Source organism: Malus sylvestris, chromosome 5, assembly GCF_916048215.2.
Source record: "Malus sylvestris chromosome 5, drMalSylv7.2, whole genome shotgun sequence".
Lineage (NCBI taxonomy): Eukaryota > Viridiplantae > Streptophyta > Magnoliopsida > Rosales > Rosaceae > Malus > Malus sylvestris.
Genome location: NC_062264.1, coordinates 20268657 through 20286096, shown reverse-complemented (window position 1 = coordinate 20286096; position 17440 = coordinate 20268657). Strand labels below are relative to the sequence as shown.

Below are 17440 nucleotides of genomic sequence, written 5' to 3'. Positions count from 1 at the left end.
TATGTTTTACTCCTATGTGAATGGATTGATTTTTTTTTCTCCATTACACTAACCACATCTTGTCCATCTATTTTGTGATAGGAACATGTCGAATTTGAACAAACTCGACTTCACCGCTTTGGAGTTCTCTGGAAGAAACTACCTCAAGTGGGTTTAAGATGTGAAGTTCCACCTCACTGCAAAGAACTTGCGTCCTGCCATTGAAGAAGCAACAGATGAACCTGTTGGCGAAGCTGAAAAGGCCACTGTTATGATCTTCATTCGAAGACATATCCATGACGCTCTACAAACTGAGTATCTTGTTGAGGAAGATCCACGTGCATTATGGGTTGCTTTGGCTGATCCTTTTGATCACCAAAATGACATATTCTTGCATGAAGCAAGAAACGACTAACAGCACTTATGCTTCCAACAGCACTTACGCTTCCAAGACTTTAAGTCTGTGAATGAATATAATTTTGAAATTTGTCGAATCTGATCACCTCTCAAGTTTTGCAATGAAACTTTGACTGAAGAGGATCTCCTGGAGAAAACCTATTCGACCTTCTCTGCTTCTAATATTGTCCTGCAGCAACAATATAGAGCTCAAAAGTTCACCAAGTTCTCGAATTTGATCTCTGTTTTACTTCTTGCTGAAAAGCAGAACCAGCTGTTGATGAAGAATCATCAAGCTCAACCTACTAAGGCGACTGATGTGCCTGAAGCACATTATAGCACTAATCAACGCCCAAAACGCCAAAAGAGGCGTGGTAGGGGAGGCCAGAAGCCATCCCACCAAGGTCAACATAGTCAAGGCCCATCCAAGGGAGGAAACAAAGCCCCGAAGTGCTCAAACCTCACTCCCAAGGCCCCGAACTTCAAGAATAAGGACAAAGCACCTGAAACCATGGATGCAGATATGTGCTATCGCTGTGGTTCCAATGATCATTGGTCCCGTGTTTGCCTAGCTCCCAAGAAGGTTGTAGATGAATATCATTCTCGTTGTAAGAAGTTTGAATCAAATTTCGTGCAAGTGGACGATTCAGAGACTACAAAGATGGAGGTTTCTGACTCTCCAGATGATACTTATTTTTTAACTGAAATAAGACAATTGGGGCCGAATTCCACTAAGTGGCCGAACCCCTCCTTTGTTTTTGGTTGATTTTTTGAACAATTTTCCCTTATGTTTGGATTATTTATTGGTGATTTGTTTTTTTGGATATTAAGTTTTAATTAATTACCATCCTTGAATAAATGAAATTATTTAAATTTTATTTTTTAAGTTATTAACTTTTTAACACACATATCCCACCATTTGCGTAGTTACACGTGGTGTACTACTTCGTGTTCCTGTCACACTAAAAATCTTTCTTTAACTTGTCACTGGACTGTGCTGAGTGAAATTACCAACCACTCAAAACTTGCCACATGGTGAGTTTTGAGTATAAATTTTGTAACACATGTCGTACCCAGTACACAAGGCTCCCGCTTTACGCAGGGTCTGAGAGAGGTAAATGTCGGCTAGCCTTACCCCCATTTATGGTATAAAATTGTATAAAATTGTATGGTATAAAATTGTGTGATATAAAATTATACTTAATAATTAGCACATGACAAGTTTTGAATGGTTAGTACTGCCACTCAGCAAAGTTTAATGGCAAGTTAAACCTCAAACAAGTTTTTCTCGATTCGAAGGCATGGCGGTGGAGGGCGGGATACTCCCAGTTCGATTGGAAACCTATTTCTTGCAGGGCGAGGAAATAAGGACGCGTACTAGGCCACATTCAAGTTTAGGGTAGCAAGTGAATGAAAAGAAAAGAATTTTTTTTTTCTTTCTGTTTTTTGACCTTTTTATGAGAAAACAACACTTAAAAGAAAGTGAGAGTACTAGACCTGTTGAACTGGAAGCTTTCTCAACTGATAGAATCATACAGATCTTGAAAAATTTATCAGTATAAACATCTATATAAGAATTGCATCAGTTGCATATGAAAATTGGGAAATCATTTAAAGAGCAAGAGAAAGTGCCATTCTAACTTTAGGAATCTTATCAAGTTCCTTGACGTTGAACTCGCCCGGGAAAGACAAGCACGACTTGGGTCTAATACTATACTGCAGGACAGTCTTAACATCTCCGCGAACATCGAGTCTAGCTTTCACCACTGTTTGATGAGCAACCGCCCACGATCCTCCAACTGTCAAGGTGCTTCTCTTTTTTGAGTGGTTCTTAGTGAACTCTACCGCTGCTGCACTCTTCTTTTCTTGATCAAGTTAATAAAGGTACGATGCTGTTAGCAAGTCACCCTTGTTTGCCCTAAAAATATCACAAAGATAGCATAACAGTAACTCAAATCTGCATTTGGCCTCTACAAAATTTGTTGTTAAATTTGTTGATAAGTTTAGTTTAAATCAGACGCTTTATCCGCCTTCATAGTTATAGGGTTTGTAGATTGAAATGAAACGACTTACAGAATTATTGAAGCATCAGAATTGAGACTCTTCATGCTAATGCCTGCACTACATTTGGAGAAAGTGCTGGAAGCAGTTTTGTATTCTGCCTCCACACCGACGGCAATGCTTGCACTATCGACAGTTGCTGAAACGTTGGTTGCAGGGGACTAGCACAGAGAAACAGACAGAGCTGCGGCACCATATTCTTGGCGTGTTTGAAACCCGAGCTGTGAAATCAAGACAAGTGAGTTGTTTTATAATTTGAATTAAATGTGATTATCATGCAGCTTCAAAAGGGTGAGCAATTTCGGCAACAGAAATTTCTTTTATTTTGTTGTTATTTTTTGTGTCGCAGATTTCATAACAAGAACACCAATTCAAGGAGTTTCCAAACAAAAAAAATTGCTCAAACAATGAGAACAGTACCTTGCCCGATTTGTACTCCAGCAAGCTGAATGAAGCTGCGGTCTTTGTGGTTGACAGAAACTTCATACTTAATGTTCCAGTAACCTGTCATAACAAGGGGGAAATAAAGAAAACCTTGATCCGAACGAAAAACAGCAGAGCTCAAACTTATTAGGCAACCGTAAAACTATATTGAACCAAACCCACTTTTGAATCCATATCTATTCGGCAGTTGAAGGTGGCATTCTTGTATTTGTGTCTGATCCTGCAACAGCTGCACTCAATTGTGCTCCATTCTTCGTGGAGGTTGAACATGTAAGGTTCTGAAAACAAACCAAAAAAAGGATCAACTTTCTGTCTAACGTTTTAGAGGGTGTGCCAAGATACGAACATACTGTAAGTTGTAAGTGTCAAAGAACATGTGCTTACTGTTTCTTGACATACAGTAACTTGGTCAATCCGAGTAGAAAATTATGGAGCCTTATTTGGTTAGGTTAGGAGTCCTTATTTAGTGCAATTAATTATGAAAACCTTATTTAGTTGACAAAGAATTTGTTACCATTTAGGACTATAATGAAATCCTAATTGATTTGGAATATCCCTTTAATTAGTTAATAGGCCGGATTAAAGGGATGAGTGTCTATATATTAGGAGGTCCCTGGACTCACAGCATTATCTTATTCTAGTGCAAAACCCTATTTCTGTGCACAAGGACTCTCGGCTGCTAGAGTGTAGACGTTCCTCCTTGAAACCCTAGCAGTCATGGCTTCTTCTTCCTCCGCTTTGGAAGATAAGTTTATTTCCCTTTAATTGTTTGATTGATTTATTGTAGTTATATTTGTTATATCTGTGATTCTAGTAATCTTACATGTGGTATCAGAGCCTCTCAACTTGTCTAGGATTCAGAATTTCGATCATGGTTGGTTTTGAATATAATGGTAACGATCAAATATCATGCCATAACTTTTTATCCTTTACAATGTGTAATGCTTCCGCGAATAATATGATTCATTGATTTAATTGCTGATAATTCAATATGTGGAGCGATTATCATATTGGCTTTGCAAATAATTATTTAGATGTTATTATTATTAGTTTTTATTTAATCTGACCCATCTGCAGAAACTGCTTCTGCGTGTAGTTGTATTATTTTTGTCTACAGATACGAAACTGCTAGGGAATTTGCAAAGCTTGGGGGTTCAGTTTAAAGGTAATCTGTTTGAACAAATTTTTGACAAACTGAAGGCACAATTAGTTTGTGTTTTAGTTAAAGGTCTTTTACTTATCGATCCTGAGGCTTCCGCTTATTTTTAGAGTATTTTTATAATCACTTTTCTGACTTCATGATTCTCATGTAATTATAAAAAATGGTTTTGTTTTGCTTTCATGGGAAAACATAAAGATAAGTTTTCTTAGCCATGTCGTGATAATGATTAATTAAGAAGCAAATCTGATTGCTTTATATATGGCTATACCTCTAATATATATATCTAATTAATAATAATTTTGCATTGGATTTAAAGTTCGAAGGCTTGACACATATGCATCTAACTAATTTGATTTAACTATTATTATTTTTTTAACATGATTAATATCAAGATTGGCTTTGATCCGCTTGGATGGCATTTGTGTTGCTCCTGGGCAATGGTTAGGGTTCCTTGTTTTGGAATCCCATTTTAAATTAATAATTATTTTGCACGCTTCTCTCTTCTAGTGCACCGTGTCAATGATCAGGTTTAAAATTTCGGTTGTTTTCGAAGGTTTTTCAATGTGAATCACTTGCCGTCAGGAGATCATTTGGGTTAGCCATTGTGATCTTATATCATGTTCACATTTTATGTTTTCTGGGCCTTCAATTCCTAATGCCTAGAATGAGGCTTTGAGGATTTTCCTCAATTGCATTTAATTTCGTTTATTCCAGTCCGCTACATATTTTTGAGTAATGGTTTACAAGAATAATGGTATGGCCACTTTGGTGTATTAGTTGATTAGTTGAACTAATTTGAATATAAAGTCCATCTGCTTTTGGAAACTAACTTTCCCATACATATTAATTAAGTTGATTACGCTTCCATCTATTGTTATGCCTGAAAGAATCCCTCTTCAGTAATAAGAATTTGGTAACTTTTGATTTCCCTTATGCTTCTATCACTGATAGTTGGGACCAATTAATGTTGAGACTTTCTTTGCTACGTTTGTCCTTTGTGACTTTCATCTTCAAACATAAAATTGCAAAGTTGAGACTCAAATGCTTTTGGGAAATTTCTCAAATACACACACTGTTGGAACAAATATGTTTTTATTTAAATATTTAAATATATTTATGTTTTGTTTTACTACCAATATTATATACACAACATTTTGCTTTATTACCAATATTAAAAGTCAAATTGATTTTGGCTTAAGGAGTTATGCAATCAAACCGTTTTGTTTTTATTTCCGGTTTGAATTTACTTATGTTTTGATTTTGTCCCGTTGTGGCTTTTATGACTTGTCCGTTTTGATTTGCAAACGGTTTTGCAATCCCAATTACCCCCTCAACATCTCTTTATATACATAATATATATACACACACACACACACTAGTGATGCTTAGGTTCAGTAGCTAACAGAGAAAGAAAAAATAGTTTTACATATTAATTTAAAAAGCAACATATCGAAAAGGTTTAGTTCGAAGGTTCTTCCGGTGTGCAAGGAAGAATCTTATCAGAAGAAGGTTCTGGGTTGTTTTATCCTGGGGACGACGTGGTGTTTGTGAACTGCTTGCACACTTTGGGCAGAGCCGCGAAACGTCTTAAAGAGAGCGACTTAGTCCGCGACTCATCCCAAGAATCATTCACTACTCAAGGCTTTTACATTTTTTCGGGTAACTTCGTTCCATTATATTTCAGTTTTCAACAATTTTAAGACGTAATCAATCTGCCATGAAATTGTGTTGACTGTATGTTATGTGTTAAATAGAATTCCTAACTCAAAATCGAATATCTCTCCTTATGAAAATTGGAAAAATAAGAAACCAAATGTGTTGTATTTCAAAACTTGGGGTTGTTTAACTTATGTTCGTAAACCTGATCTAAAAAGATCGAAATTGGCTAGTAGAGCATATGAATATGTTTTTATTGGTTATGCATGTAATAGCAAAGCATATAGATTTTATGATTTGAAAAACCATGTCATAATTGAGTCACTTGATGCTGATTTTATGAGAATAAATTTTCTTTCAATCTTCGAAATAGTGGGGGTTCTAATTCTTCTAAAATTTATGAACCTACTGTCAGATACCCCTTTATGGGAGAACAAGCATGATGGTTGAGAAACCTAATGTCAGATACCCCTTATGGGAGAAGAAGCAAGATGGTTGAGAAACCTATTGTCAGATACCCCTTTATGGGAGAAACCGATTCCAGTCATATACGGTCTGAAGAAAATTTGGTTGATCATTTGACGAAAGGACTAACACAAGAAAAGGTTTGAAAAACCTCGAAAGGGATGGGACTAAAGCCCGTAGAAAATTGAGTCATTTGTGATAGCAACCCAACCCATAGACTGGAGATCCCAAGAAATAGGTTCAAAGGGTAATAACAAGTCACAAGTGATATGAGTGAAGTCTTGCTAATTTTAATTTGGAATATTATTCCATGTCCATCCCTAAGAAGCATGACATCTTGAAGCGTTTTTAGGTTGAGATTTTTTCTCTTAATAAGGTCTATACTCTATGTTGAGTGGGATATCAAGCTACATGAATATCTTTGATAGTCTTACCTATGTGAATGTGGAAGTGAGGCCGCTTCCTATGAAATCTTGGGCAAGTTTCTAGAGCGTTCACTATACTGGGATACAAGCACATGGCCGTAATGTGCTGGCTTTTTGAACTTCACCTTAATAAAGTTATGTGTGTGGTGTTGTCAGAGATAGAGTTCAAAACTATAAGTTACTCTAGTATAATCTGGATCACTAACACTATGTCCAGGTTCAAGTTGAGAAACACCTTTACTTATGCATAGCTTTATGATATGTTGTTTGATATATATTTTTTTAAATAAAAACAAGTGGGGGATTGTTGGAACAAATATGTTTTTATTTAAATATTTAAATATATTTATGTTTTGTTTTACTACCAATATTATATACACAACATTTTGCTTTATTACCAATATTAAAAGTCAAATTGATTTTGGCTTAAGGAGTTATGCAATCAAACTGTTTTGTTTTTATTTCCGGTTTGAATTTACTTATGTTTTGATTTTGTCCCGTTGTGGCTTTTATGATTTGTCCGTTTTGATTTGCAACGGTTTTGCAATCCCAATTACCCCCTCAACGTCTCTTTATATACATAATATATATATATACACACACACACACACTAGTGATGCGTAGGTTCAGTAGCTAACAGAGAAAGAAAAAATAGTTTTACATATTAATTTAAAAAGCAACATATCGAAAAGGTTTAGTTCGAAGGTTCTTCCGGTGTGCAAGGAAGAATCTTATCAGAAGAAGGTTCTGGGCTGTTTTATCCTGGGGACGACGTGGTGTTTGTGAACTGCTTGCACACTTTGGGCAGAGCCGCGAAACGTCTTAAAGAGAGCGACTTAGTCCGCGACTCATCTCAAGAATCATTCACCACTCAAGGCTTTTACATTTTTTCGGGTAACTTCGTTCCATTATATTTCAGTTTTCAACACACACTAATGACTGGGCGTTTTTGGTTTCCCTTTTGAATTATGTTCTTATCTTAAAGGGAGATTTTGATACATTATGGACATGCTAAAGGTTATTTTAAAACTACTCATGGTCAATTGTGAATTATTATGTAATTTTATCATGCTATGTTAGTATATGATTTTTATAATTAAAAGTTCTCACGTCATTTTGGCATGACATGAAATCATTGTAAAATTTAAAAAGGAGATTATGCTACTAAAATTTTCAAATTTCTGCAACATTGTCTGTTTGTGATATTATTTTGGTATACCCATTCAATTCCTAAATTCATGAAATTTTAGTATGATATAGATCGATATATCTAGTTTAAATCTGGAAATTGCACGACAATTGGCTGCAAAATGAATTATTGGTGAATTTTGTTTTAGTCTCGGGTATGTAGTTTGGAATTTCTACAGCTTCTGCAGCACATTCCATTTCGACTTTATTTTTAGCCCATTTATAAAATCTCAAAAATTATGAAATTTTGTGATATTTCAGCTTTATGTATCTACTTCTGGAAATTTTCATATACATCGTATGGAAAATGAATGTTTAGTCAATTTTTCATCTCAGTTGTACTGCAGATTTTCTGCACTTTCTGCAGCATATCCCATTTCGAATTTGCCTCTCGTATACTTGTCAAACTTAAAAAAAAAAAAATTATAAACCTTTAGGAAATAGTAGCATTGTATGTCTACTTTATGTCTGGAAATTTTTATGCACATTGAATGAAAAAGGAGTATTTAGTGAATTTTTTAATCTTAGGTCTGCATGCAGATTTTTTTTTTTTTGCAGTTTCTGCAGCACATCTCCTTTCGAATTCTTTTTTTTTTGGCTCGCTTTTAAAATTTTAACAATCATGAAATTTTGCGAAATAGTAGCCATATATGTCTAGTGCATACCTAAAAATTTTCATGACAATCTAAAGAGAAGTGATTTTTTAGTGAATTTGCAAACTAAAGTAGTACTGCTGAATTTTGGTACTTCAAAACTAGTTTTGTTATGTGATATTGTTTTCACTTATTTGTGCACATCTATTGGTACCGATTATTATACAAGTTTATGATTCCAATATGTCTTTATTTAATGCGAATTCTTAATACTAATGACTTTTATTAGACAACACTGATTAAATTATTGATTTAAAGATGTATTTGTTTGTTTTGCTTAAACCAATGTTTTGTTTGGTCATCAATTCTGATTATGATGATAATTGTCTTGTGAAAGAAAATTGGAAAATGGCATCAGTTTACTAATTGATCATTTTGGTCCCTATCGAATAACTGAATAACCATGTTTCCTCTTTCGAGAACTCTATTGTTCAATGTCAAAAATGACATATTTTGTGTCTGATTGAATCTTTTGAGAATCATTGAATATCCAACAAAACGGTTATTTAATATTGTTCTAAAGGATTATTTTGAAAAATCAGAATTCTAATTTATATGGTGAATACTTTTGTCCCAATGGGAATTTTAGGAAATAACTCACCAATTATAAATTAGTATTATAGCAAATCATAAAGTACTTCTAACATATTTTCATCTAGCCAAAGCTGTTGAAGCTATATGTATTTTGTGTATTTTATGTTTTGGCTAGCTATGCAGGTATTTTCTTTGCATGATTAGTTTCTGCCCAAAGGTGTAACAATCATGCAATTTGGAGTTAGTTCGATCCTCCACAACTCGACTACATCCATGATGAATCTTGCAGAATCGAGAATGAGTAGGTAAATTTGCTAATCTTTTGCCTTAATTTTCTGTGAGTTCTAAATTGGATTAAAATTATTGTTGAAAATTTGATGTTGTTGAGATATCTATATGTTTACCTTAATTCTACTTTGTTTTAGAATTAAAACATAAATGAGTCTTCTCTCATACACTAAAATAAATTTCGTAGCCATTTGTTTATCTAATCACTTGTCACTTTTAGATCGATTAATAATGTTGAGATATTGTTCCTTATATAAGCCTAATTTTCGATACATATAGATTGATTTATTATGTCCAAACCAACAATTTTGTGACTCAACAAATTTGTTTAAGGAATTTTAATGTTTTGGGCATATTAAAGGTTATTTATCTAATGAAATGAACCTTTAATTTATTTAAGAAATTTTCATGTTTTGATCATATTAAAGATTGTAAATTGGTTTTATTTAAATTATGATTAAATCTGAAATTTTGGTAGAGCTTACACTATCTTAATTGATTCAACTAGCCTATATTTTGTTATATGAAAATCACTGTCTCTAGTGTTTAATCTTGCAATTTTGAGTGTTTGTCCAAGTGGGAGAAATAATGTATTATGGGCTTCACACTCATCAATTTTGCATGCTTTTAATGGTCATAGTTTTGGTAGATAAAACATAAATTATCATACTTGTTTATATTTTATATATGCAACTAATCTTGTAGGAAATTCAAGAAGGGTTAATGAGTATATTCTGCTCAAAAGTGTTTTTCTTATTAATTCTTGTTTGTTGTTCAAGAAATTGGACTTGTGATTTATATGTTATTGATGGATAATTAATCTGCTCAAAAGTGTTTTCTTATTCAGTCCAACTATAAATCAATGAACGGTTAAACATGGAATTGACAAGATTGTATATACTTCTTCTGCTCAAAAGTGTTGAAACTATATACGTTTGCCCTTGTGTTTTATGTTTTAGATGTGAAAACCTAATATAATCAGATTCTGTCCAAAGATGATTCTGGAATTATATGTTTTTGTTGCAATCAGAAAACGTTCCGTTAAAGTTTTCTATTTCTATCAAATGTTAGATGAATAAAACGGACCAAATGATTTTGTATAATTTTTCAGTCACAAGAGTCACTTCCCTACAAATATCTGGAATAAAGACGTTGAGCTCACAAATTTTATGTTTTAGATCCCATGACTAATGTCTTGCTAATGGGAGTATTTGAAATATATCTGTTTCATTTTGTAGACATTTACAAAAATTTTTTTTTAATCTCTTAATCAGTGGGAGTAATAATAATTTATATAATTTTGTCTCTTTTAATCAGTAGGAGTAAGAGATTACCTTTTGTGTTTAAAATTTGAAGTGTTAGTAGCTGATATTTTAAGAGTTTTTGTTTAAGTTTTGTTCATAAGTTTAATAAGAGGTCCTAATTTTGTAAATAGTATGTTGTATTTTACTTGTCCTCTTATCATATTATAAATTGACAAAAAATATGAGCCATGCTTGCATGAGGCTCAGTTCAGGAGTTGATCTTTTGCTTATCATCCTGAATTTAACAAATGATGTTAGGCAACATTGTGCTCGTAATTTGATATTTGTGGTAATAGAGTAAACATGTAGAAGCAATTACATGTTATTTTCTATGATCCAATATTTAAACTACTAGTGACAAGTTGTTAAAGGTATAATTGCAAATTTTGGTGGGACTCAGTGATCACCTACCACTTAGCCAAATAAGGATCATGTTCTTAAACACTCAAGTGGGAGAATGTAAGTTGTGAGTGTCAAAGAACATGTGCTCACTGTTTCTTGACATACAGTAACTTGGTCAATCCGAGTTAATAGTTGAGAAAATTATGGAGCCTTATTTGGTTAGGTTAGGAGTCTTTATTTAGTGCAATTAATTATGAAAACCTTATTTAGTTGACAAAGAATTTGTTACCATTTAGGACTATAATGAAATCCTAATTGATTTGGAATATCCCTTTAATTAGTTAATAGGCCGGATTAAAGGGATGAGTATCTATATATTAGGAGGTCCCTGCACTCACAGCATTATCCTATTCTAGTGCAAAACCCTATTTCTGTGCACAAGGACTCTCGGCTGCTAGAGTGTAGAAGTTCCTCCTTGAAACCCTAGCAGTCATGGCTTCTTCTTCCTCCACTTTGGAAGATAAGTTTATTTCCCTTTAATTGTTTGATTGGTTTATTGTAGTTATATTTGTTATATATGTGATCCTAGTAACTTGTTGATTTTCAGATTACATTTTACACATATCGCTTCACCACCACTGCGGGATGAGAAACTGAACTTCTGGCCCTTGGAATATCCCGTTGTAAGCAAGTCTACCTAGGGGTGGGTTCGGTTCCGTTCGGTTCGGTTTTTTGCCAAAACCGAAAACCGAACCGAAATTACTGTTCGGGTCGGTTCGGTTCGGTTTTCAATCGGTTTGTATTCGGTTCGGTTTGTATTCGGTTCGGTTTTTCTCGGTTCGGTTTCGGCCCGATTCGGTTTTTTTTTTTTTTTTTTTTTTTTTTTTTGGGTTTCCAAGTAGCTAAAAAAATTTCTATGAAAATTTGAAAACAACTTGCAGCCATTTTGTAATAAGTCCCATTTCAACATAATCATCAAAAGCATTCCAAAGTTAAATAAAATCGTCAAAAACAATGAAAATAAACATTCAATTCAAAGTCCATTATAATCAAGTCTTTCAAAGTCCACCTACTTTTTCAATGACAATTTGCTTGCTACCGCTTGGGCGGCCTAGGGGGCAACATATCACCTTTTTTTGAACTTCCACTTGCCATTTCTACATACAAATAATAAAAAAAATGATACTAATTAAAATGTGATTTAAAATAATCTAACAAAATCAAATGCAATAAATAAAATTACCTTTCTCAACTTCTTCACAAAACTCCATCTCCTCAATGGTTGGCTCATGATGTAATGCAACATGAATGGACCTAAGCCAATTTTGAGTACATATCAAAGCCTCCACCATTTTTGGACTTAAAGAACTACGATATGGATCAATTATTCGTCCACTTGTACTAAAGGAGGATTCCGAAGCAATGGTTGATACGGGAATAGCTAAGATCTCTCTTGCAACACATGCCAAAATAGGGTACTTAGAAACCCCATTCACCCTCCACCAATTCAATATATCAAAGTTCTCATCTTCTTCTCCTTCATTAGGATCGGAAAGATACTTGTCGACATCATTGTGCACAACCCGGGCTCTCTTTGCTTTTCTCATTTCACTTTTTTCTTTCAACTTTCTTTCTATTTCGGTCATACTTGATGAAGAGTCTCCACTTGTCGTTTGAGAACTACCACCACCACTTATACTTTGTTGTGTACTCAAAGACATATCTTCATGAATCTTGTAAAGATCAATCAACAAGTCTTTCACCCCATTTGTGGCACTTTCAACTTTTTCTTCATCCTCACCAAATTGTATCTCAAAATAATCAACAACTTTCTCTAATTTGTGGCGAGGATCAAGCACAAGTGCAATAAAAAGATATCGATTCATGTCCTCAAGTGAACCCCAATACTTGTCATATTTTTCCTGCATCAACTTGGAGATCATAGACAAAAGTTCATCATCTTTGTTTTCATGCAAGAGACTTTTGATCTTAAACAAATCACCAAAAGTAGTATGAACGGTTGGAGTATTAGAACAACATACTTTTAAAGTGACTTCATAAAAAGGTCTCAAAAAGATTGCAAATATCCCCGCCTCACTCCAATCATCTATCGAAGGTGGCCCTTCCCTCATATTATCATGATTGTCTTTAACAAAGTACGGAAGGTAATGACCATCATCTACTTTTAATCTATCAAAAGCCATCTTGAACTTTAAAGCCGATTCCAACATTAAAAATGTGGAATTCCACCTAGTAGGGACATCCAAAATCACAAGCCCTTTGCTCTCTATTCTCACTTTCTCAACACACCTTTTAAAGCTTTCCAACCTTTGAGGGGAAGATCTTACATACCTAACCGCGTTACGAATGCTTTGTATAGCCGTATTCAACAACTTTATCCCATCATTCACAACCAAATTGAGGATATGAGCAACACACCTCATATGCAAATATTTTCCATCATGCAAGAGTGCATTAGGAATCCCCCACCCACTTATTCGGTGCACCAAGTCCCTTAAACCGGAATCATTTGCGGAAGCATTGTCAACCGTAATGGTTAACACCTTCTCTATACCCCACTCCACTAAACATTCCTCCAAAAGTTGAGCAATGGACTCTCCTTTATGATTTGGAATGACACAAAAATTCAAAATTTTTTTATGCAACATCCAATCATCATCAATAAAATGGGCGGTGAGAACCATGTAATTGATTTGTTGAATAGAAGTCCATGTATCCGTTGTTAGACACACCCTAAATGTCTTCAATTGACTCTTCAATTTATCCTTTTCGGAATAAAACAAGCTAAGTACATCCTTAGCAATTGTCTTACGACTAGGCACTCTCCACATAGGACATGCTTGCATGCAAAAACGGCGAAAACCTTCTCCCTCAACAAAAGTAAAAGGCAACTCATCTATAATGATCATCTCAACACAAGCCTTAGTTACTTCCTCTTGACAAAAACCTATAGCTTCCAACCTATCTTTCGTGCCGGCAAATGTTAAGATCTTTTGCCTATTTGCGGCAAATATTTCCTTATTAGGACCGTAGCTTCTACATCTTGCTAGATGGTTTCTTAAATTAGTTGTACCATTTTTATCCGGGTCGGCCATATATGATTGGGCGCAATGCTTGCACAACCCCTTAACTCTACCACTCTCAATTTTTCTATCAAAGTGCTCCCAAACTGAAGACCTTTCATGACTTTTTAATGATTCTAAAAGAGCTTCTTCTTTACTTACTTGGTCACTTGCATCACCTTCTTTTGGAGTTGCATCAGAGGGATTTCCGGATCCACTAAGAGAAGTCGGGGTTTGTCGAGGTGCCACCATGGTGTTTTGAGGCGGAGTTGATTCACCAACAATGTTCATCTAAAATAAGAGAATCATACAATTAATTATTCAAATAAGATGGGATGGTTACTCTTATCATTACAATTAATGAATTAATTATTAAACATAAGGGATAAAGTAATAGAAACTAGAAAGATATGAGTATGACTACTTACTTCCGATGGTATACTCGAAGATGAGTTCGTTTGATCATGAGGGCTAGTTGATTTTGATCTCATTGAGTTTGAACTTGAGCTTGAGCCCTTTGAGACCTTTGACGCCTTTGACTTCATCTAATTCACACAAAATAATAAGAAGATAGTAGTTAGTATTTAACAGTCAGTCAACCAACAACATTTTCAAGTTGATATTTAAAAATTTAAGCTCAAAACATGTTGCTGCTGCTCAACAATTAAAGCCTACAGGGGTTCCAAGAAGCAACCACAGAAAGCAAACATTCAAACAAACAACCACAGAGAGCAAACATTCAAAATAGTTTTCCAGCACATATTTTGTTATGGACACAATATCAATTAGAACAACTTTGGAGACAAACTATCAATTTGGAAGAGCAAACATGCATTTCTTTTAACCTAAGAGCAGGTCAAGGCCCAAAACGCCTACACATAAATGGTTCAAATCCTAAAGACCGCAAGATCCTAAATGCATTTCTTTAGTAAGACTCCAATCCCAAATAACTGGTCTATTCTTGCTGCAGGGTATGTGGACAAGCAGAAGATGCAGAAGGCTTTTGAGTGCATGATGGAAGCTCTGCATGTACGGGCAAATAACACAGCATGTACGAGCATGTATCTGAGTAAAATTGATAAAGACTAATAGATAATCTCAGTTAGTCTCTGGAAATATTAGTGATACATAACAGTATCAAAATGCATAATATAGGCTTACGAACAAAGTCAATCGTGGGGGAACAAGATGAATCTCTAACCCTAGGCCACCTAAGTTTAGAGGTCATGAGCTCAAATTCAATTCAATTACTTTCTAAAGCATAAAAATACCCAATCTCTTATCACAGCTCAATCAATATTTTCACTAAAATACAAATAAAATCTCTAAAAATGTATAAGTAGAACAGAAAATTAAACGTGAGAGTGTGAGTGTGAGACTATCAGACTAACCTTTTGCTGTGATTGAGAGTGAGAATTCGTCGCTGGGAATGAAAGACAGAGAGAGAGGCTGCTGTTGCGACTTGTGAGAGAGACAGATGAGGCTGCTACTACGAAGGGGAATGAGAGACAGAAAGGCTGCTGTGCTGCAAAAGAGCTGCGATGCGAGCCTGCGACTGCGAGGGGGAATGAGCGAGAGCGACAGAGAGAGGTTATTGGGAAAGAGATAGAGAAGGGTGAGTGTTGTGCTGCTGCGTGCGAACGAATTGGGGGTAGTGGGAAAACAGGAGAGGAGAGAGTCGGGAGACCGAGAGATGAGGGTTACGGTTAGAACTTAGGGTTGCAATTTAGGAATAAAACGGCGCCGTTTAGAATTAGGCTTATTAATTAATAAAACACCATAAAACGACGTCGTTTTGAAGACTTCGGTTCGGTTCGGTTCGGTTCGGTTTCCGAACCTCAGAAACCGAAACCGAACCAGACAGCTTCGGTTCGGTTCGGTTCAACAGCTTCGGTTCGGTTTTTTTTTCGGTTCGGTTTTTTTCGGTCTCGGTTCGGTTTTCGGTCCGGTTTTTTTCGGTTTTCGGTTTTTCCAACCCACCCCTAAGTCTACCGGAACCCAAAAGTGAGAAGTTTTAGGAGAATACTGGAACAGGCTTTTTGCGATGCAAGAAACGAAAAACACAGAAATCTGGAGAACAATTAAAGAGAAAACCTTTAGCTTTGCGGCCAAACTCATAGAAAAGTGGAGGCCCCTTGCTGCTGGTTGTGCTTTTGCTCTTGCTCTTGCTTTTATGCTTAGGCTTGGAGGAGGACTTGCTCATTGTTCTTGACGGAGACACCAATCGATCTTACAGAAAGACGACCACATCAAAATATAAAGATTTTGTCTTTTGATCGACTAGAGAGTAGAGACACTTGTATCATTGTTTATTTTAGAGTTGACTGTAAAACAGAAAGCTTCACACCATTTTCTTTCCTGTTGTTTTTACTTTCTACCACAATTACAAATTGTTTTGGTAATTTTTGTCAGCATCAGATCATTTTTTACTGTTAACATATGTACAAGTTGTCTCTCCTTTACAAATTAAACACATCATCTAAAATCCCACATTGGGAAGTCAGTGAAATATAGAATAGTTTATAAGGTCTTGGGATTTGTAATTGCCAAGCCTAATCTCCTGATTTGAGGAAGATTACTTTCCCTATAAAACTCTCAAGATCCTTATAAATACACTAGTTTGGGTATCAAGTGGACATCTCTCTCTCTTATTTCTCTCTATGCCTAATATTCTCTACAATACATATACTTTCTATGCCGAACAGAGGCCCTCACACCGCCGACTATGCGTAGATATGCGTAGACATGTCCATGGAAAACCCATCTCTGCTTCCACTACCACAACCTCAGCAGTCATGATGACAACATTCCCGCAATTCAACTTGAGGGTTACTAGTCAAGGTATATTAATAGAATTTTTACCATCTGCAAAAGTAAGGATAAAAATACTTAAATACTTGCAAAAATACAAGGTAATCGTAGTATAGTCAACTCTAGTAAGGTTGTTATCCACATGGATTGAATGAATAATTTATTTCAAACTAAATCTTAATTGATTATTTAAAAACAAAGTTTAAAAAAGGTTGATCTTATGACCTAAAATATTAAAAACAAATTTAATTAAAAACAATTAAATAAATTGGCAAAGTAAAGAAAACAAAATAAAATAGTTTTGAAAATCTATTTAAGCGTCATCTCATTAACAATCTTACGTAGTTCTTACAATTACTTATGAATTATACATGCATATTTTGAAGGTTAGGTTTTCTTAAAGTATGCTCTATTTGGAACCTCCAACATAGAACGTATATCTAACATGCAACTCATCAATGGTGTCCAGATATGATGTCAACATGCAAGACTCATTAAGTTTTGTGAAAACCTTTTGAAAACCCATATAACCTTTACGACGTGTCGTCTATCCTAAGAAGTTACACATATTAATCATAAGAAGGCTTAGTCAATTTCTTACACATATTAACCATAAGAAGGCTTAGTCAATTTCAAGAACAGCCCTCCG

At 35.0% G+C, this 17440-nt stretch overlaps 1 pseudogene; it reads right to left on the bottom strand.

Annotated features, from left to right (window-relative positions):
• Window positions 1–1986: 1986 nt before the first annotated feature.
• Window positions 1987–14271, bottom strand: LOC126622624 (zinc finger BED domain-containing protein RICESLEEPER 1-like; annotated as a pseudogene).
• Between the last annotated feature and the right edge of the window lie 3169 nt (window positions 14272–17440).